This window comes from Adiantum capillus-veneris, chromosome 30 (assembly GCF_014529385.1).
Source record: "Adiantum capillus-veneris isolate H3 chromosome 30, ASM1452938v2, whole genome shotgun sequence".
Classification (NCBI taxonomy): domain Eukaryota; kingdom Viridiplantae; phylum Streptophyta; class Polypodiopsida; order Polypodiales; family Pteridaceae; genus Adiantum; species Adiantum capillus-veneris.
The window spans coordinates 44,103,425-44,126,292 of NC_140960.1; the positions used below are offsets into that span (position 1 = coordinate 44,103,425).

General features: G+C 43.7%; 1 pseudogene; it reads right to left on the reverse strand.

Moving 5' to 3' along the window:
- Window positions 1-511: 511 nt before the first annotated feature.
- LOC147417871 (chitinase 1-like) lies at window positions 512-2,327 on the reverse strand (annotated as a pseudogene).
- Between the last annotated feature and the right edge of the window lie 20,541 nt (window positions 2,328-22,868).

The following is a 22,868-nucleotide window of genomic DNA, read 5'->3' on the forward strand; positions in this document are numbered from 1 at the left end:
CCACTTTTGCACCTAACCCCTCGGCCAACCCGGCCCTTTCTTCATCTCTGTGGGACCGACCCCTTCTTTACGTCTAGGGGAGGGGGGGCATTAGTGATGTCGCTAAGGCCTCCCTCCTATAGCTCTTCAAAAAGAGTCCTTTAAGGCAGCGGGAACGAGCGTACATTGGGCCTGCCACATCATCAACCAGGGCCGCCCCCTTCTTCCTCACGCGGGCGCGCGCCACCATGCCGCCCCACCCAGTCAAAACCCGCCGCATACAATGTCGTCGCAGAGCCAGCACAACACCAACTGGCTTACGCCATAGCAAAGCTCTAGGGAGCCCTTTGCATGCCTTAGAAGGGCTCATTCCCTGGCCTAAATACCACGAACTCCCGCCTCCTCAGTGTGCATGTGGGTTTACCACCTTTCCACGTGGCAATTTTACAGCCCATGGCCTCCAAGGCATTGGAAAAATTCAAAAAAACCTCATGAAAAATCCATTTTTTGGTCTCTTTTTCCAGACTCCCCTTTACTGCCCCGCGGTTGGATCTTCAAGCCGCAAAGCCATGCCGGGTCTCCGCTGGATCGGCCCCCGAGCCGTGAAAACCTCACCACATTCTGACTCCCCTGAGCTCGCTATCCAAGGCCACAAAAAATGAAAAAAATCATCTGCAAACCTTTCACTGCCCAAGGCTCCCAACTTCATCTTCCTGTATCTAGCCGACCAAGCATCCGATTGATGTGCCGTTGATTTGTGCTAACTCAACATGATGCACACTATCACTGAGAACCTTGGCAAGGCCAAAACAATGCCAGATAGTGCATTCTCCAGTGCGGTCAAATGGGCTCAGACCCGATCCCCGAAAAAAATTCAACTGACCTTAACTTGCTATCCAGAGCTCCGATTTGCAATCCAAGAAGATCGACATGCTCCACAACTTGAGCATTACACATGTATCCACTCACAGCTGCCTGGGCCACCTGTCCCCAGCTGCCCCGTACGTCCGGGATCTGCTACACCTTCTAATTTTAAACTGCAATATCTTGAGCACCGAGGCTCCATTTGACGAGCCGGATGGATCGGCTTCTAGAGCACACCAAACACTACATTCCAGAGCACTGACTTGGCATTTCAGACACCTTCATATGCCATCCCATCTGGACCATCCGGTGGCACTTTTGGCCTAGAAAGCTGCTTTAAGCATACATTCCCGCTACCCTTTGGCTGCCTAGGACCTTGGGACCTGTCCTAGACTTCTGCACTGCACTTGCCTGCTGCCTTTTCTGGCATAGACCACCTCCTAGCTTCAACTAACTTTGGATGCACCACTGTGTTGGCCCTAGAGTGAAAAGCTCACCCATCGTCCATGTTGGCCCTCTGGTGCAAAGCTCACCCATGGTCCCCACAGTGATCGCCATGTGTATGAAGCTATCCATAAAACTATTTTTTACCAAAAAAGGGGGTGCAAAGCTCACCTATCATCTGTGCGCACGCGGATGATGGGTGAGCTTTGCACCCTCTTTTTTTTATTAAAAAATAGCTTTATGGATAGATCTCACCATCTCATTGACAATGATGAAGAGCACCGGTACCCGGATAAGGCACGATGGTGACCACTCTAATTAGACCTTTTTGCTTGAGGTGGCTGATGAGCTCGCCTATGCAAGTGGCGAAATCCTGAGGGGAGCTACTGTCAAAGATCTTGTAGTCGATGTTGAGGGCGTCAATGTGGTAGGCGGAGATGATGAGTGAGACATAGGAGATGGAATTTTCAATCCAGGTACTGCGGGACTTGGGCTAGAAGCCGATGCTGGTAGAGAAGGTGATGGAGGGGTGGGTGGCTTTGATGGTGAAAATGGCGGAGGGAGACAAGCGGGGCTGCCAAGTAGCCTCAAAGAGCCCGTTGATGGTGCCGGTGTCGGTGGAAAATGCCAAAATGAAGAAGAATTCAAAGGGAGAGCAGGTGTAGGGAGCGATGGGGACATCTAATAGAGCTGCACCACCACCGCCGATGTACTCCATGAATACTGGCTGCACCAACGTCCCCCCGCTTGCTGGCACTGGCTCTGGCTCGTGCTCTGGCTCTGGCTCTACAACCGACGTTGCTAGCGCGCTTCTTGCCATCCGCCCACCTCTTGCACTAAGATACAGACAACATGTCGCATAACATCACGCTCACGGATTACACCAACACATTTGGTAGCCCACAGATTACACGATGATATGCCTACAGAATATGAACCTCCTCACCTGCTTCATTCTCTGCAATCACGCCTGACGATGATAGAACCCAGCTTGCTACCAGCCACTGCAAAACCATCCAACCAACCACAAATCGTGTCATCGTCTAACCGGCTGTACAGAGAGAGAGAGAGAGAGAGAGAGAGAGAGAGAGAGAGAGAGAGAGAGAGAGGAGCTGGTAGAGCTCTATGCTAAGCTACTTCCAAACTTCTAAGATCCAAGAGTGGATGGAGTGGTCTTGGACGGAAGTTAGTGCAGTATGTAACAAGCATTACCTACCAGCTGCATCGGTCAAATAGACACATACAATAGTGATTGCCATGTGTATTAATCTACCCATAAAGCTAAAAAATGCCTTGATTGACAATCTATATTAAGTGTACTAAACTTTAGAAAGCACAATAAGTGCTTCACGATCTTCTTATCCGGAACTTCATCTCTTGGAATGCACTAATTGGGGGATATTCCCTAAAGGGACGAGGCAAAGAATCTCTGAGATTTTTTGAGCAAATGATAAGTGAGGGAGTCTCTCCAAATGCAATCACCTATGATTTCATTTGATAGCATGTGGAAAATCAAATTAAATCAATGTGCTAGGTTTCTTCTACCAATGCTAGGTACAAGTCCTTCAACTCCACAGTTGGATGATCTTTTCAATTCAAATGGAGTTGTAAATGTGTTGCTTCAAGTTTATGTGAAGATACAAAGTGATATTTTGGAAGACACTATTTCTTTTGAATGTCATGTCTCAAAACATTGTATAGGTTATATAAACCCCCCCCCCAAGAAAGGAGAAGTTCTTTACTCAAAGGAGAAGCTTCAGGTTCTACAAGTTCAACAACCGTTAAGGTGCCCACCATCAAGCCACCACCCAGCTACACAACCCTAGGCATTGACTCGAAGGAGGTGTCCCAGTGACCGTGGATAGTTCCTTCGTTGATACATTAACACATTGTCTGCCTTCAGCAAATCAAGTTGCGAGTGTTGCAGATGACATTTTGGGGCTTGATGGTTTCAACATTGTTGGCTCTCTATATAGATACGTGTCACAACCAGCTTTATCACTAATTGTATCATCAGCTTCTCAACCTACTTTATCAAGGGCTTTTCATATAGGCCAATCCTTGTATACATCTTATTCTAACCCACCATTTCCAATTGGTGAGATAGCCAACCAGGGAAAATCAAGGAGCATAAGATTGCAGCAAGAAAAATGGTTCAAAACAAGGTCGGCTGTTTGGGCTCATAGTCTTAGCAAGGGCTTGATTGATTTGAACATAGCAAGCCATAAGATTCTTGATACTTCTTTTACTGGTTTAATTTTATAGTTTGAACTTCGTTACTCACGTTCCTCCATCTTTTGGCAGAAAACAAAATCCTTGAGTAGACATAGGTATCGATTTTGATCAATTGCAAACTAGATAAAGGAAGAGTACAACAAGCATAGGAAAATCAACAAGAAAGAGTACGAAAGGCATAGGAAAATCCATTGGTTTTGGTTCAAGACTTGGAGTGGCGGGTGCAAGTGCAATAGTTCCTCTTGCTATGCCAATGGGGATGGCTCCCAACATGGGCAAAAGTATGAGCGTGGGAGTAGGCACAAGAAAGGGACCCACGATGCAGATGGGTTTTAATTATGGGGTTGGAACCAATAGTAGGTATTAGTAGGAGTTCCACCCTAGGAGGTTTTTCAAATCACCAAAAATAGTATGGTGGGTCCAGATGAATTGAATCTAATAGCTTGCTAGTAATGATAGCCATACTCACGTGTGTTCTGCCTTTGGCAGGTTTACTGAAGATATGACATGAATTATGGTAGGATACTGGCAATCTAAACACAGCCAATGATCTTTGTACTGAACATGTGATTGAACAAGATCTCTTAAAATTAAAAATAAATGTGAGATTGATTAGAATCAATCTCTTCTTAAAACCTCTCTATATGTAGCATGATTGGCATACGTTGTAAGATGAGAAACTGAAACGGAGAATTGTAGCATACCTTATGCATTCTTTCTTAAGAGAATTATTATAATTATTGTTGATATTTTCAAAGGATTAACTAGAATCAAAAGATCTAGCAAGGTGAGTAATAAAGACATAAACTTTTTATTTCTTTATTATGGATATATGCTAATGAATAATGTCTAAACATGGTGTTTCATCTATCCAGAATTCAAACATGTGTAAACTTATGAATGACAATTTTAAAATGTACGGGCTCCATTAGACATTGATGGGGGCTTTTCACAAGCCAAGCTCCCATACCCCTCTTCTCTCGTCCCCACCCCATGAAAACCCCCTCTTATGGAGGGAGTGATAAAAGCCATTGGAAAAAGTAAGAAAAAAATAAAGTATGATTATGTAAATATATAAGAAAGGTAAAATAGGCCACCTCATGCCTGCGGGGTAGCCCATCCCCACCTTGCCTCCTTTTTCTTCATTGTTGCCCCGCCGGGTGTTCCTTTTTCTCTCCTCCACTCAAAAGGTCAACCCCCTCTCTCTTCCCTTTGTCCTTTCTCCTTTCTCTCTCCCCTCAAGCTACCCCACCTCTCACCAATAATGCATTATAACTCACCAATAATGAACCCTAACTCACATGCAACTTACCCTATCTTCCAAAATAGTATACCCCACCCCCTCTTTCTCTCTCCTATCATATCCCATGACCCAAATACCCCCCCCTCTCTCTAAAGGGTGCCATGTCTCTTGTCTTGTAGCTAAATAACCTCCCCCACACTCACACACACTCAGTTTCACTGAAAAAGGTGCCCACAGACCCATCCCCACCTGGTGGTTACCTGATTTTTCTTGTGTTCACACACATCTGTACACAGATTCACCTCTGAGCACACTCCCCTCCCTCCCCTCTTGTAATTACTTTATTATCCATGTCACCTCTCACTTTTTTTTCATCAACCCATCTCTCTCTCTTAGTCTCTCTCATGAGACTGTTGTTCTGGCACATATACACACAGCCAGACAAGTGGGGCCCACAGTCACATGGCCTATGTAGATAATGATTTCTTCATTTCTAAATTCTAGAATTTCTCCCCCCCTCCTCCCCTATATAAAGAGGGGTCACCATCACACAAAAACACACAACATCACCAAAGAACACAGTATGCACTGTGTGTGCCTAGTGCACACACACACACCCACACCATCACCATCACCGCAATCACCATGCTTGTCTTGAGCATGACCTCTACACCCTTGGCTATGGAAGATGAAGGGCAACTAAATGAAGGATGATGGCCATAATCCTCGTGCGAGTCTTCGCCATCAACTCCCACCTATCCGCCATGTGCTCTACCACTCTCTCCCTTCTCATTCCCCTACCCTATGCTCCCCATTTCATCGCCTTATTCTCTAAATAAAGCTTGAGGTTTTGTGAGTATGTTTTCTTGCAATGTTTTGCCCATGTGAGGTGTGCGGAATCGCCACCTAGTCTTTTGTTTTGGAGTGAGCTTTTGTATGTGTGAAGGGTGTGCGGATTTGCCATCCTTTTGTGGTGCCTAAGTACTAAGCCGCTATACCCCCTCCCTCACTCTCTCTCTCTCTCTCTCTCTCTCTCTCTCTCTCTCTCTCACTTGATCTCATTCCCTTTCCTCTTCATCATTACTCCCAAGCATCCATCTCTCTTGGATGAAAACTTCGTTATGGTGGTGTGTTGTTTGCGTCCTAGCCGCTGAAGCTAGGTGGTGCCCCCTGTTTGCTTTACCATGACAGGCTCGAGGCGTGCCATTCGGTCCCCGGTGTTTTAGAGGCCGTCGGGGTTTGGTGTTCGCTTTGCTCCCGTCATTTGGTGCCCCCACTGAGGATCTTATCATGAAACCCTTCAAATTACAAGACTGAAACCCTTAAACTATTGTGAATGGATGAATGGCTAGCAGGATTTGCTAATTGGACGACAGAAGAAGTAGAGCTCCAAGCACAACTAGACCAACTCCGCATCTCCATCGAATCTCGAGTGCCAGGCATAACGGTAATCTATTTGCAGTGGGAGAGTCAACCAACACGCCAAACCCAGTGGATATACATAGGCCAAGTGCCAAGAAGAAGAAGGAGAAGGTCGAAACCATGTCCGCAACCTACAACCAACCCACAACAACAAAATGGAAGGAGATCTACACAATAGAGAATCAACACTATTCTACTTTGAGAATCGGGTAATTACTCAAGTCACCGAGGTAATTATCACAGTCAGTTTTCAAGTCACACCTGATGCTGCAGCACAGATAACGGAAGCATTGGCTCACACTCTCACTAGAGAAACTAGGGATCTACTGAGTTTGTTTCAGGAAAGAACACCACCCTCTCCCACAATCTTGGACAGTGACTAAGCACCTCTAAGCTTCACATGAATCAGTACAACCTACCTCAAGACAGATCACACATACCAACACGTGTACGCTCAATCAAGGTAATACTGGATTTGAAGGCTCACTACCAGCACGTCATTGACACCATGCTAGGTGGGGAGCGGTTTTTGGAGGTTCTGGCATCAGATCAACCATTTGTCTTACCTTTGGTACAAGGCAATGTACCGTTTGAAGTTTTAATATATGTCCTAGTATAAGAGGGTATACACGCCTCCTTGTAAAGAAGAAAAAAACTTTTGCAAGTTAAGCAGTGTGTCTTTCTAACTCTCTCTCAGTAATCATGGCAAGTGTAGCATTTCCAACATTTAAAGGAAAGAAGGGGGAGGATTTGGTAACAGACTTCCTAGATGACTTTGAAGTAGCATGTGTAGTGAGCAACAAAGATACGGATGAATCCCGGGTTAGAATCTTTAAGCATCTCATGAAGCTAGAAGTTAGATCATGGTACAATGCACTTCCACAAGCAACCAAGGATGACTAGGAACCCTTAAAAACCGCTTTTAAGAGGCGCTTTGGGGGAGGTACCACTTCAGAAAAGTTGTGGGACAAGTTGAGAGACTTGAAGCAGGAGGGTCTTTTAGAATATGCCACCTATGAGTCCAAATTTGTGGATTTGTGGGAACGGTGGGTTGAGTCACTGGCTAGGGGGGAAGCTGCACCCGATTTTCTAAAAAAAGATCGGTTCACGCATGGCTTATGGCTGCTTCTCAAGGAGAAGGTGAAAGGTAGATTCCCGGCTACGTACGAGTTAGGTGTTGAGATTGCTCGCCATAAAGACAAGAAGCTGCGAATGAAAGCCAAAGAAACCGAGTCAACAGAATCAGGAACATCGCGTCGGATAGCAACTACGACAACCACCATTCCACCACCACCACCGGCTCTTGGGGTAAGAGATGACCAACAAGATATGTTGGCCCATATTACTGACCAACTACAGAATTTGTCTGTCCACTTAATACAACAAGGGAGGAGTCAAGAAAGAGATCAAGACCCTGGAAGAGCACGACGACAAAACAGGGAGTATCATTGCTACAACTGCGGAGAAGACGGTCACGGTATGTACTATTGTCCCAAACCACGACAAAACTATAATAGAGGAGGTAGGAGGAACCAATTGTCACCCCCTAGAGAAAGAACACCCCCACCCAGAGCACCACCCCCACCAACACAAATTCTACGTCCACCCCAGACATCACTACAAGCATCCATCCCACCTCTTCCACCAGCCCCACCACCTGATCGCCCTGTAAACATCATAAGGCTAGAAGAGAAAGGAAAAGCCATAGTAGTGGATCCACCCAGAGCAAAGGAGAGGGACAAGGGTAAGGAGAAGGTAACCTTTTTAGAACCACTTGAAGCCATGACTGTGAAAAGAGCTAGGAGGGAGAAAGCTACACAATCAGATGATGAGAGAAGCATGAGAGGAGAAACTAGCAAGAGGCCATCCAGGCCACGACGGAAATTGGGCATCACCGACTTCCAGCTAGGGGAAAGTTCTAAGCCCTATGATCTAACATTGGATGTGGCAGAGCAAGGACCGAAGATTACATGGCCACAGATGCTACATCTTGCACCAAAAGTAAGGCGACAATGGTCTAAAATGGTAAGTACAAGACGCTCCAAAACAAAGGTAGCCGGAGCAATTTCGGGATGCAACATGGATGACATCCTTCCAATTGTCGACGTAAACATAAAAGGAAAGAGGGTTGGAAAAACCTACATTGATGGAGGTGCACAAATCTGTGTAATGAGCGAAGCTATGATGCTTCGATTAGGGCTCGAGATTGACAAGCCTTCTCCATGCAAGGCAAAGATGGCAAACAACGCAAAAGTAAAGTGTGTGGGTGTGGTAAGTGCCGTGAAAATCAAAGCTTTCAACACTGAGGTAGAGGTAGATGTTTTTGTAATGCCTACTAAGGGGGAGGGCTATCCACTAAGTTTGGGAAGGCCATGGTTGATGGCCATGAAGGCAAAACAGGACTGGGGTACTGGCCTTCTACGCATGGCCGGTAAGAAAGGGGAGACAATCTACTACGACATGAGGATTGGCAAGCAGAAGCAAATGAATCTGGAAACATCGGCAGATGAAACCACTAGCGAATCTTCCAGTTCTGAGGAGGAGACCACATCCACTGATGAAAGTGACAGTTCCATTGATGTGATGGGTATCATTATGAAGGATCCACAAAGGGTAATCACAACTGGTGATCCATCACCAAAAGGGAAACCCAATGAAGAGGAGAGAAAATCTCCTGGCCTAGGAGGAAGTTGGTTGAAGGGTATGTTATCTACGGAATTAACACTTGAGGAGAAAGATAATTTTTTGCGAATGTCGATGGGATTTCCTAACCTGTTCATTGACAACTATGAAAGAATCACAGGCATTACAGTGGTGGAACATCATATTAAGCTGAAGGAAGGGGTAAAACCAGTTGTGCAAAAGCTACGACGACTGGGGGTCATACAAGAAAAGGCACTCTTGGCCGAGGTAAGGAAACTGCTGGAGGCGGGATTCATCAATCCTGTAGAAAACTCAGAATGGGTGTCACCCGTAGTGGTGACGCCTAAAAAGAATGGTAAGTGGAGGGTCTGTGTTGACTACAAACCACTAAATGCAGCTACAAAGAGAGACCACTTTCCTCTCCCTTTCTTGGATGAAATTCTGAATGAAGTAGCGGGTTTTGAATGCTATACCGTCTGTGATGGTTATTCTGGATACTTTCAAATACGCATAGCCTTGGAAGATCAGCTAAAAACCACTTTTATCATGCCATGGGGTTGTTTTGCATACAGGGTTATGCCATTTGGTCTCACAAATGCACCTACCACATTCCAAAGATATGTCACATATGTTTTTCAACCGTTCTTTGGAACATCCATAAGAGTGTTCATTGATGATTTTTGTATATATAGCTCCCGTATTTCACATTTAGAAAAGGTAACTGAAGGTTTGGCCAGGTTGCAGAGCCTAGGTGGCCAATTAAATGTGGATAAATGCCACATTGGGGAGAGTAAATTCATTCTACTAGGCCATGAAATTTCAGCAAAAGGTATCAACGCCGACCCAAGTAAGGTGTCCGCACTCATAGCCCTACCTTCACCAACGACCGCACCTTCAACTGGTCTCTTTTCTACAGAAGGTGAGGTACTTAAGTAGATTCATACATCTACTATCACAACTTGTTCTACCACTGCAACAACTCACTCAAAGATCAACTTTCACTTGGGACGAGGAAAGCGAACATCACTACAACAAGGTAAAGGAGGTCTTAGCCACTCTGCCAACTATCTCACCACCTAAGTGGGATGAAAAATTCTATGTCACCTCAAGTGTTGGTGATGACTCATTGGGGGCTGTGCTACTCCAAAAGGATACGACGACATCTTTCATGAGGCCAATCTACTTCTCTAGTCGAATGATGACAGCAGGAGAGAAAGGTTTCACCCATGTGGAACACTTAGTCCTAGCTCTTAGATTTGCAACTACAAAGTTTAGGTCATATTTGTTGCCTAAGCAATTTGTGATTCTAACCACGGATGAAATATTTCCCTATGTTGTACAACACATGGATGTGTCTGCTAGAATTACTAAATGGCTAGTTCGTCTGCAAGAGTTTGACTACATGGTACAGGTAGAAAGCACGACAAGGGCAAGTTTGGGGGGACTCATGACCTACCAAGTCTTTGAAAGGAAGGAGAAGCAATCTAAGGAAGGAGAAGTATGATTACCTCCAGTACCACCGATGGTAGAAGGAGCATACTCTCTCTACTTTGATGGAGCCTACAAGCGAGCGTCCGACAAAGCAGTTGCAGGCATAGTGGTCTTTGATGACAAAGGGACAAAGGTATTTTCGTTGGGCCAATTGTTAGATTCACATTCTAACAATGAAGCTGAGTATGCATCACTAACCAAGGGTCTACAATGGTGCGTCTTGCAAGGTGTACAACGCCTTAATGTATTTGGGGATGCTCTACTTCTGGTAAGGCAAGTAAATGGAGCATGGACATGCAAGAATCCTAGTTTAAGGACTCACTTAAGTGGTGTAAAAACCTTGTTGGGTAAGTTTGAAGAAGTTCAAATACACCATATTCCAAGGGCTCAAAACCAAGAAGCAGATGCCCTAGCAAGTGAAAGACTACAGGAAGTGGTGGTTGGAGCAATAAAACTAAAGCTCCCTCTATTTCAAGGAAGTGATGCCTTGCCTCACATCATGCATTTTTTGGAAACAGGGAAATGCCCATCAGATTTAACAAAGGGACAGAAGCAATGGCTGACGCGGAAGGTCACAAGGTATCGACTCATCAATGACGGTTTGTATTGTAAGGGTAAGGACCAAATACTCAGGAAGGTCCCTCTCTCTCAGGAAATCACGGGTGTAATTGCTAGCTGTCACGACGGGGTTTGTGGTGGTCACTTTGCCCTAGACATAACAAGTAGGAAAATCTTGCAAGCAGGCTTCATATGGCCTAGCCTCAACCGTGATGTACACCACTGGTGCAAAACATGTAAGTTGTGTCAAAAGGCCGGCACTAGGTCACTTATGCCTGAACCACAGACACCTATTCTCTCATATGGCGCATTTGAAAAATGGGGTATCGATGCCATTGGGCCATTACCTAGGGCCAACTCAGGAAAATTCTACATTATCATGGGGGTCGACTACATGACTAGATGGGCAGAGGCTACAGACACCACTAGAATCACAGCGGTAGAGGTAGCTAAATTTATCTACGAGCACATATGTTGTAGGTTTGGCACACCTTTGGAGATCATCTCTGATAGAAGGCCAGGTTTCAGAGCAGACTTGGTAGGAGAATTAATGCAAAAACTAGGCATTACAAGGAGGCACTCTTCACCATATTACCCTCAATGTAATGGCCTTGTTGAAAAGGTAAATGGAATGGTTTCTAAAATTATTACCAAGCAGGTAAACAATCATCCTGGAGACTGGGATAAGTATCTACTACCAGCTTTATGGGCCTACAGAACTTCATTTCGTACATCCTTGGGATTCACACCGTATCATCTAGTATTTGGTAAGGAAGCAATCTTGCCCATTGAAGTGCAACTACAAAGTCTCAGAGTAATGGCAAGCCAGCTTCAACAGCCCAACATGCATTTGAGAGATCACATCATCAACTTGGAAAGACTACGGCTGGAGAGAGAAGAAGCAATAAATTATTATGCAGCACAAGCAGAGCATAGACGGCTTAGCTTTAACGAGCATCTCCGGAAAAAATAATTGAAGAAAGGAATGTTGGTGCTCTGCTATGACAATCGCTTCGACACGCGCAAGGATAAGGAACTCCTGCTCCGATGGGAATGCCCTTTTATCATCAGGAAAAAGTATGCCAATGGAAGCTACCAGCTTATGGAGGCTGATGGAAAACTTCATAAAACCAGGGTAAATGGTTGGCGACTTAAACCTTATTTTCTTCGATTTGACCAGGCTCCACCAATTGACATTCCAGATGAGGACACACCATCAGCCGCCACCTCCGACGATAATGATCAAACAGATGAGCTAGAGACATGAATGCCTCTAGCCAAAAGGGGAGGGCTAATGATGGGGGCTTTTCACAAGCCAAGCTCCCATACCCCTCTTCTCTTGTCCCCACCCCATGAAAACCCCCTCTTATGGAGGGAGTGATGAAAGGCATTGGAAAAAGTAAGAAAAAAATAAAGTATGATTATGTAAATATATAAGAAAGGTAAAATAAGCCACCTCATGCCTGCGGGGTAGCCCATCCCCACCTTGCATCCTTTTTCTTCACTGTTGCCCCGCCGGGTGTCCCTTTTCCTCTCCTCCACTCAAAAGGTCAACCCCCTCTCTCTTCCCTTTGTCCTTTCTCCTTTCTCTTTCCCCTCAAGCTACCCCACCTCTCACCAATAATGCACCCTAACTCACATGCAACTTACCCTATCTTCCAAAATAGTATATCCCACCCCCTCTTTCTCTCTCCTATCATATCCCATGACCCAAATACCCCCTCTCTCTCTAAAGGGCGCCATGTCTCTTGTCTTGTAGCTAAATAACCTCCCCCACACTCACACACACTCAGTTTCACTGAAAAAGGTGCCCACAGACCCATCCCCACCCGGTGGTTACCTGATTTTTCTTGTGTTCACACACATCTGTACACAGATTCACCTCTGAGCACACTCCCCTCCCTCCCCTCTTGTAATTACTTTATTATCCATGTCACCTCTCACTTTTTTTTCATCAACCCATCTCTCTCTCTTAGTCTCTCTCATGAGATTGTTGTTCTGGCACATATACACACAGCCAGACAAGTGGGGCCCACAGTCACATGGCCTATGTAGATAATGATTTCTTCATTTCTAAATTCTAGAATTTCTCCCCCCCTCCTTCCCTATATAAAGAGGGGTCACCATCACACAAAAACACACAACATCACCAAAGAACACACTATGCACTGTGTGTGCCTAGTGCACACACACACACCCACACCATCACCATCACCGCAATCACCATGCTTGTCTTGAGCATGACCTCTACACCCTTGGCTATGGAAGATGAAGGGCAACTAAATGAAGGATGATGGCCATAATCCTCGTGCGAGTCTTCGCCATCAACTCCCACCTATCCGCCATGTGCTCTACCACTCTCTCCCTTCTCATTCCCCTACCCTATGCTCCCCATTTCATCGCCTTATTCTCTAAATAAAGCTTGAGGTTTTGTGAGTATGTTTTGTTGCAATGTTTTGCCCATGTGAGGTGTGCGGAATCGCCACCTAGTCTTGTGTTTTGGAGTGAGCTTGTGTATGTGTGAAGGGTGTGCGGATTCGCCATCCTTTTGTGGTGCCTAAGTACTAAACCGCTATACCCCCTCCCTCACTCTCTCTCTCTCTCTCTCTCTCTCTCTCTCTCTCTCTCTCTCTCTCTCTCTCTCTCTCTCTCTCTCTCTCTCTATCTCATTCCCTTTCCTCTTTATCATTACTCCCAAGCATCCATCTCTCTTGGATGAAAACTTTGTTATGGTGGTGTGTTGTTTGCGTCCTAGCCGCTGAAGCTAGGTGGTGCCCCCTGTTTGCTTTACCATGACAGGCTCGAGGCACGCCATTCGGTCCCCGGTGTTTTAGAGGCCGTTGGGGTTCGGGGTTCGCTTTGCTCCCGTCAACATGAGAAGGGTTATGCTTACTTTTGTGATATCCCGGTTTGTACACTTCCTTCTCCAACATGCATGAGTTGCAGTACCTGTTTGTATTCAAAACCCCATGAGCTATCTGGCCATTGACATCGTCATGGGTCGCCCACATTGTCCGAAACTATAAGCTAGTCTTCTCATTAACATTTTCTTGTATTTTTTGGAATAAAAATCATAATTAGGGATGTTTTCAGCTCAGCTTGTAATCTCCACCCCCCATCTTCCTTCTTGAAGGCAACATAGTTTTAAATGGTTGCAAAACATATTTTTGTTTTTGTGATGGCTCATTATCCACTATGTGTTCTCATCTTCCTCTAAGTGTCATCAACAATATGGTCAATGACAGTCTTCTCAAAGATGAGCATGAATAGGGACATATGCAAGATTTTCATACATGTCTAGTTATATGATATAATTATATATAATATATCTATATATATGATTTTATATATATATATATATATAGCATAGTTATAGCTATATATAGTATAGTATAATGATATAGTTATATATTATTATATGCTATCTATTTATATAGCTCTATATAGTATACTTTATATATATAGATGTATGCTTTGTGGTGTATATCTTGCTAGATGTTCAAGCTGAAAGTTAGGACTTTCTGAAACATATACACATCTTTTTGATGTGTATTATATGAGTAAAGTCTATTGTTTTGGTTCCCTTTTTTGTGCTTTTAGAAAAGTCTCCAAGTTAAATGTCAAAAAGCTCGCAGAAATGGTTTTCAGTGCAAAAGCTCGAAATTGGAAGCTCACTAAAAAAACACACTCCACATGAAAGAGGCAAAGAACAAGATGAGGAGTAGTACACACCTCTAGAGAAAAAACCAAGAGAGACAGGAAAGGCTAAGATGGAAGAGGCAATGCCCAAGAAACGACCACGCCCCATTGTGCCAGTTGAAGAGCCAACCCAAAGAGCAACAAGGATAGAAAGAGAATCAATGGCATTCAATTTTGAAAGAGGGATAAAAAAAAGGGGATTTTGAAGAAAAGTGGAAACCATCACCTAAATGAATGAAAATCCGCTCTAAAAAAACCCATGTACTTCCAGGATGATGACCCATTGGTGATATTGGAATACCTTTGCAAAAAAGAAAAAAATCAAAAAGAGCAAGCCAAGACACAGGAAGCTAAATTAGCACCACCAACACAAGACAAGCTCAAACAAGAGCCAGAAATAAAGGAGGGAACTCCACACACTACTCCTCCAACTGAGCAACGTTGACAAGATACCAGTGCTCACAATTTGGAAAATTTTGAAGAACATATAGAGCTTCCAAAGATGTCTGAACAAAAATCAACCGATAAACCAAGTGAAGAACTCTTGATAGAAGACAAAGATGTACCGTCACATCAACATGAAGCAGGAACTTCCAGACAGTTGGAGAGCTTGGAAGATATAGCTGAGTTTGCCACGTATTCTCATGAAGCGGTGGACAAAATGAAGGATGAGATTTATGCTCGACATCAACAGTTACATCACCTCCATCAACGTCTAGAGTTCACAAACAAAAGGCTTGGGTGGCTAGATCCTTTAATGAGGCATATCAAGAGGCCATGGATACAATTAAGAAAAAACTAGCCGAGATCATAGAAAAATCCGAAGCAAAATTGGGAACTTTAAGGACAAGAAACCAGCAACAAGAGCAACAACTAAAGGAGGTAACCACTGCTCTACAAAAATCCACCTCATATGCTCAATGACTGCAAGTCTAGCTTGATATTACAAATGCTCATCTAGCACAATAAGAGTCCCATTTCCAAGAGCAAAATCAATTACTCAATCAGCTCAGACTCAACCCCACCGTGGCTACACTGCATAGCACGGATGAGGCTTACAAGTCTTATGAGTAGAAAATCAAAGAGCTTGAACTGGAGGTCAAACTAGAGCAAATGCAACATCAAGAATTCTCAATTGGATTCCTGCAAAAAGAAGAAGGCTACCACAAGGAGATTGCACACATTAAAGAGGAACTTAGCAAAGCTCAAGGTGCTCTTAAATCTCAAATCTCCACATCAGGAGTAGACAAACCTAAAATGGCAATGGTAGATATTGATGCTCTATAGTTTATGAAATTTGAAGAAGCAAACACTACAGAAGGAAATCTCCCTGAGCTTGTGATCCCTCAAGCCCCTTTGCACCAACGAAAATCTTGACTACAAAAAAAGAAGCCTTATTAAGAAGCCGGTAGAAGATGAAACATAGAAAATCTGTAAAGAGTCCATGAAATGGGAGGAGATTATTCTACACTCTATCAATGTCAATCTTCTCACACTGGAAAATATCAATGAGGAATGGCATCAACAAGCTATCCCCTACCCGCTTATCAAATTCAAAGTGCTGCGAATAAAAAAAAGATTACTCAAGGAGCTTGCTACCAACCCTATAATGGTACATCCCAAGTGGCAAGAAATTTGGTTGAATCAACAACCTAGGTATCTTTTGTACACGAATGCACCACCAGCCATCAAGCAAGATCCAATGAAGTGTCCAGTTCCAAGAGTCGGCACTTAGCAGCAACACACCATCATATAGCAAAGGCAACCAACATGGCTCAATTACCTGTGGTTCTCACGAACCACCATATTACAAAGCCACCAAATATTACATGGTGAAGAATCTATCATCAACAATCAAGCTTTTCCATGGAATATCGAACTTGGATTGCATTATGCTGGTCAAGATTTCAACAATTCTTCTTACTTGCCTACAGACCTTTCATCACATTGAGTAGACGAATGCTACCTAGATTTCCTTCCTCAATGTCAAGTTTTGTCACATTTGGAGCATTGTAGCTGCACAAATTCATTGTATAAGACTTGCAACAATAAGAAGGTTATCTTTTGGTGTTTGATACACACCTGAGACCAATCTAGGTGAGAGCACACTAGACTTTGGTTTTTCCAAGAAATTAGCTATCTCTTGTAGCCTCCATGCACTAGTCGTGTCAACTATGTCCCACAGATTGACATTTTATGTTTGTGGTTCTCACTTTGCAAGCATCAATATGGTGAGGCTTGGCAGCCGGCCGACACTCTCCTTGAGTTCGCTACCGCCAGAGAAGGGAGAAAAGAGAGTCCAAATTTTAATTGAATTCTTGTCATCAAGAGGGGATCCTTGATCTTCTTCTCTTGAGCCTCAAGAACCCTTTCTCTAGTTAGGAATGAGTCGAAAAGCCCGATTTTCAAAAATTCTCGACATTGGCCAATCAAAGGAAATTGAGAATTTTGCTTTGTCACATAATCTTTTTCTCACATATATGACAAGTGCACTAAAATTTGTCTTATGGGCTTGTGCTTGACCTTTTTTTACTAGGGCTTGATGCTGCTTTAATGCACAACTCAAAAATTGAATTTTTGAAAGAGGAATGATAGTGGAGGTTGCATAGGCCATTAAGAGAATGCCAGTGGTAGTGTAATCTAAAATCTAGCTATCAAAGATCCATATACCCCTAGTGTGTTAACTTTGCTACTGTGGTGATTCATCTATATGTATGGAGGTTAATGAACTTTTGACCATTCATATGGGAGCTAAATTTTGAGGACATTTTTTCCATGATGACACAATTATGGGTGCTAGACTTGGTGCATGGGAGATTGCGCTACCCATTTTAGATGCATTCGTTGGCCATATTGTCTGGTATGTTGCTACATGAGAGCATGAACAATCAATTTTATCATAATGATTGGAAATTTTTTGCATGGATTGCATAAAATGGCAAGTCTTTTGCATCACAATAATTCTAATTCTTGGTTGATTGAAATCCTCATTGAACTAAATGGAACATTCTTTTGGACATGCCTATGGTCTTTTTTTGAGAGCTACATTGATGATGCATTCATGCTTGGTAAGACAAGTGCATTACAATTTGGACCTAGCATTGCTTTATGTATTCTTTGTGCTTGATTTAAATGCAAAAATCTTTTATGGAACTAACACTTAAGCTTTATTGTGAAGAATGATTGGTAGGCATGAGCTTCCATTAATTCAACAAAGTGTTGGCATTGCAGTATATGCAATAGTTGGATATTTAGAGCCTTTCCATTTCAATTGATTAAAGTTGTATAATGCCTAGCTTGGTCTCAAATGAATATTCTTCCATTTGAGCTAGTGTTTAGCTAATTTTGTGGGAGCTTTAAATTGCAAAAAAAAAAAATCAAGAGGCACTTCATATCATTCAAAGTTGAATGATTTCTAGATTGACCTAAACTTTCACATTTCATTTGAGCTAGTAATAAATCAACTTTTCATTGTGCATGAGAGATTCTATAAATTGCAAAATTTACTTATTTAGAAGCATTCTCTCTCTCATTTTTCCTATGTATGCATAGATTTTCTACTTTAGAGCATCATGTGTGTAGACAAAGGCACTTTTTACCCGTAGCTTTTTCTCCCTTTGTCTTTCAATTAATGGTTTTTTTAGCTTGTGCTTGCTAATGCTTCCTTCAAAAGACTTGACTTGTAATAAAATGAATCAAGAGGACTCTACCTAAGTGGATATTGCTCAAGGATGCTCAAAAGAGCACAAATAGGTGAAATCCTTCCATGACATTCCTCTCTTGTTTATCTCTCCATTCCTTTTGCTTGGATTAAGTGAATTTGCTTCTAGCTATGGTTTTAGTCATTCCAAAATCTAGCCATATACTAAAGTTCCAACACTTGGCTTTATGAAATATAAACTCATTATAAGTATGGCTTTACTTGTGTTAATCATAGGTAATTGTTCTTGAACTTAGGTAATATAGGCTCATTACTTGTTAGTCCTAGACTCCAAATGATTACCTTACTATTTCACTCATTTCTAACATGACTTAGGGCTATGATTAGGCTTTATTATCTTAGTCCATTTTCCATAAGCATCTTTCATTAGTGGAAGCATAAAAAGTGCTAAAAAATGAACAATGAATTAAAAAAGTGTCCAAAAAGTGTAGCACAAATGCTACTAGACACATTGAAATTTTAATTTATATGTCATGTCATGTTTGTTTTAGTTTTCATGATAGTTTAGGTGTGTCTTTGCTTTATGTTGTTTAGATTTTGGGTATGGTTGGAACCATTTTTTGGACATCTTGCTAATCTTCGAAGGGTAGAAAGTGACACCATAGGTAAAAAAGAAAGCAAGCCAATATTCCCTTGCCAGCAAGTCCCAAATACTTGTAAGGTAAGAGGGTGGGAGGGTCAAATTTCCATCTTAAATTCATTGTGATTGTCCTTAGGGAAACCATATCCAAGCTATTGCATAAGAACTTCCAAAATTCAATAAAACAAAGCACAAATTGAGAACAATTTTGAAGTCAATAAATGTGTACAAATATGATAGGATCATGCACTTAATTAAAAATTGGGATCGGATGGATGAATCCATCAAAGAAACCAGAGTGCTAAGATATTCCTAAAAGCACCAAAGTGAAGCAAAAATAATAAAGAATACATAATTTCATCTTGAAAACTAGCATTGGCTCGGTCACCCTCTTGTCTCTCAATCTATGCAGTGTGCCATCTTCTGCTAGTGACAATATAGCAACCCCTTTACCTTGATGATAGCCTATCCACTGCCTCTTCCATTCCTCTCTTCTTCAAGTCTGTTTGGAGCATGTACTGAAATGGCGGCAAGGTAGGATTTGCAATGAGAAAGATGACAAAGTCCCGACCATTGCCAACCTCATGAACTTGATGTAGAGAATTACAATGGGTGCAGTTGTAATCCCTTGCCGCATGGTGACTAACAACAATAGTTTAGTGGGTACTCAGATCAACAACATGGATGGTGTTGGACAATGTCAATGCAGGCAAACAGCCATGCTAAGCAAAAAAAAAAGGGGACAAGAGCCGCCCCATCATCCGCGCACACGCGGATGATGGGAGGGCTCGAGCCCCTCATCTTTTCTTTCTAGAATTTTCCCCTACAAGTCATTCTCGTCCATCAATTAGGTGGCCATATTTGTGATTCCTACGCATGGCTCTCGCCCCATAGTATTCCGCCCTTGTCCGACCATGTTTTTCAAATTTCAAACTTTGCATGACATTGCCAATGCATTCAAACCATGCTAAGCAGAAAAAAAAGGTGGGAGCTGGAGCCCCCCCATCATCCGTACGAACGCAGATGATGGGGAGGGCTCTGGCACCTCCCTTTTATTCAGACTTTTTTCGCTACGAGTTCTCTCTCTGGTTCTTATGCATTAATTAGGTGGCCATATGATGCCTACACGTGGCACTTGCTCCATGGTGTGCGACACTTGTCCGACCATGTTTCATGGCAAGGGAGAAGCACCTTCCCGTTGGAGAGGGGGAATGGGGGAACACGCCCAGCACAAACACAAGGGCCTCTCTATAGCTCAAGGTATCCACAACACCCCTATCTTCTCAGAAAACAACTTCAAACAAACTCTTTACACTAGCAGACCACTGCCTGCCCAACTCTTACAGCTCACACACTCCACAGATCCACCACACAACGCACACCTACTACCACAACTTGTCTCCACCCTTACACACACTCACAGCCACTCAATCTCACTCCCTCACACAACACCGTCGGTCCGGGGGGCCCACATAGCTGGCACAAAGGGGAAACATGAAAGCAGGAGAAAGAGAAGGGGGGAAGGGGAAACAACAGCAAGAGGGGTAACTGTGACTTGATTGCACTTCAAAAAACATGTAACACTGACTTGCACTACCATCACCATGGCATATTTTAGGAAAAGTTACAAAGGGGCTAGCTTTCTAGAGAACTCCACTTTGCAAGCTTTCAAACGGCATCCAAAAGGCCAGAAAAAGCCCCTAATTTGATCCAATTTCGACTTTTATAGGGGGGGGGGGGGGGCTTAATTTGGGAATTTGCATTTTCATTGGTCCATCTGGCATCTTGATTTGGCATTTTTTGGAAGGGGGCACTGCCTTGCTCTATTTGCCCTCTTCTTCTCTCTTTTGTACTTGAGGGGGGATTAGCGATGTCGCTATTGACCCTTGTCTTTTTTTCATATTTTATTTTTATCTTTCATTTCTAACCCTTTTGTGGGCTCAGCCTTGCACTGCTCTATTGGCTTGACTTTGACTCTTTCCCTCTCTCTATGTGACTTCTCCTTCACTTCTTCCTCTAGTTTTCTCTCCCTTTGCTCCTCTTTGGTCTAGCTTCAACCTTGCTCTCTGCCTTGGTTTGTCCTGGCTAATGCCTCCCTCCTATAGATCTTCAAAAAGAGGCCTTTAAGGCTGCGGAAATGAGCGCACATTGGGCCTGCCACATCCTCAATCAGGGCCGCCCCCTTCTTCTTCATGCGGGCGCACGCCACCACGCCGCACCGCCCGGTCAAAACCCGCCACATACAACACCGCCGCCCGCCAGCACAGCGCCGACTGGCTTACGCCATAGCCAAGCTCAAGGGAGCTCCAAGGGAGCCCTTTGCACACCTTAGAAGGGCCCACTTCGTGGTCTAAATACCTCGAACTCCCACCTCCTCAGTGCACATGTGGATTTACCACCTTGCCACGTGGCCGTTTTATAGCCCATGACCTCCAAGGCATTGGAAAAATTCAAAAAAACCTCATGAAAAATCCATTTTTTGGTCTCTTTTTCCAGACTCCCCTTTACTGCCCCGGGGTCGGATCTTCAAGCCGCAAAGCCATGCCGGGTCTCCGCTGTATCGGCCCCCGAGTTGTGCAAAACTCACCACAGTTTAACTCCCCTGAGCTCGCTATCCAAGGCCACAGAAAATGGAAAAAATCATCTGCAAACCTTTCACTACCCAAGGCTCCCAACTTCATCTTCCTGTATCTATCTGACCAAGCATCTGATTGATGCGCCATCGATTTTTGCTAACTCCACATGATGCACACTATCATCGGGAACCTTGGCGAGGCTGAAATGATGCCAGATGTTGCATTCTCTAGTGCAGTCAAATGGGCTCAGACCCGGCCCCCGGAAAAAATTCAATGGACCTTAACTTGTTATCCAGAGCTCGGATTCACAATCCGAGAAGGCATGCTCCACAACTGGAGCACTACACATGTATCCACTCACACCTTCCTGGGCCACCTGTCCCCAGCTGCCGTGTCCATCGAGGATCTGCTACACCTTCTAACTTTAAACTGCAATATCTTGAGCATTGGGGCTCCATTTGACGTGACATCTGGACCAGCTTCTAGAGCACACCAAAAAGTACATTCTAGAGCAATGACTTGGCATTTCGAGAACCTTCATATGCCATCCCATCTTGACCATCCCGCAGCACTTTTGGCCTAAAAATCCGCTTTAAGCATACATTCCCGCTACCCTTTGGCTGCCTAGGGCCTTGGAACCTATCCTAGCCTTCTGCACTGCACTTGCCTACTGCCTCTGCCTGGCATAGACCACCTCCTAGCTTCGACCAACTTTGGCTGCACACTCATTTCCCAGCCCCCTTGTCGATCATTTATGTTTGACCAAAAGCATACATACAGAAATTTAAAACTGTTACACCAAACTGACGATAAAAAGCACTCCTAAAACCATAACTATATATACAAGCTATGTACAAAAGCTTCCTCTCCTTCCTCTCGCACAACGCATGCTTTAGGTGGGCTGCCCACCCCCCTTAACTACAATTTTCTGCACCTCGGGCACTAAATCCCTCTCGAAATACAGTTTGAGCCACACACCATTCACCCTGTTCCTAAGAAGTTTGTTATTTGCTCTTACCAACTGGTAGGTCCCATTCGGAAAGGTCTTTTGCACTTTATACGGACCTGTCCACTTCTTTTTAAACTTCTTCTGGAATGTGAAATCCAGATAGCTTTTGTACTTCATGACCAAGTATCCTTCCTCTATCTTCTTGTCCAGTAGATTCTGATTGAACTTGGCAACCCGCTTCTCTCTCTGCTTCACATAGTAGTCTGTTTCCGCCTCTTTGTCCATCTGCAAAGCCTCTAAAGTGTCTATCCGATCCTATAGAAATCCTTGTTGGGTGGCATTGACATGCCACATACCCTTCAAAGCACCTAAGTGTGCATGCACCGGCAACACAGCCTCCTTACCATAGACTAGCTCGAATGGAGTGAAGTTTGTAGCTACTTTATAGGACGTCCTATACGCCC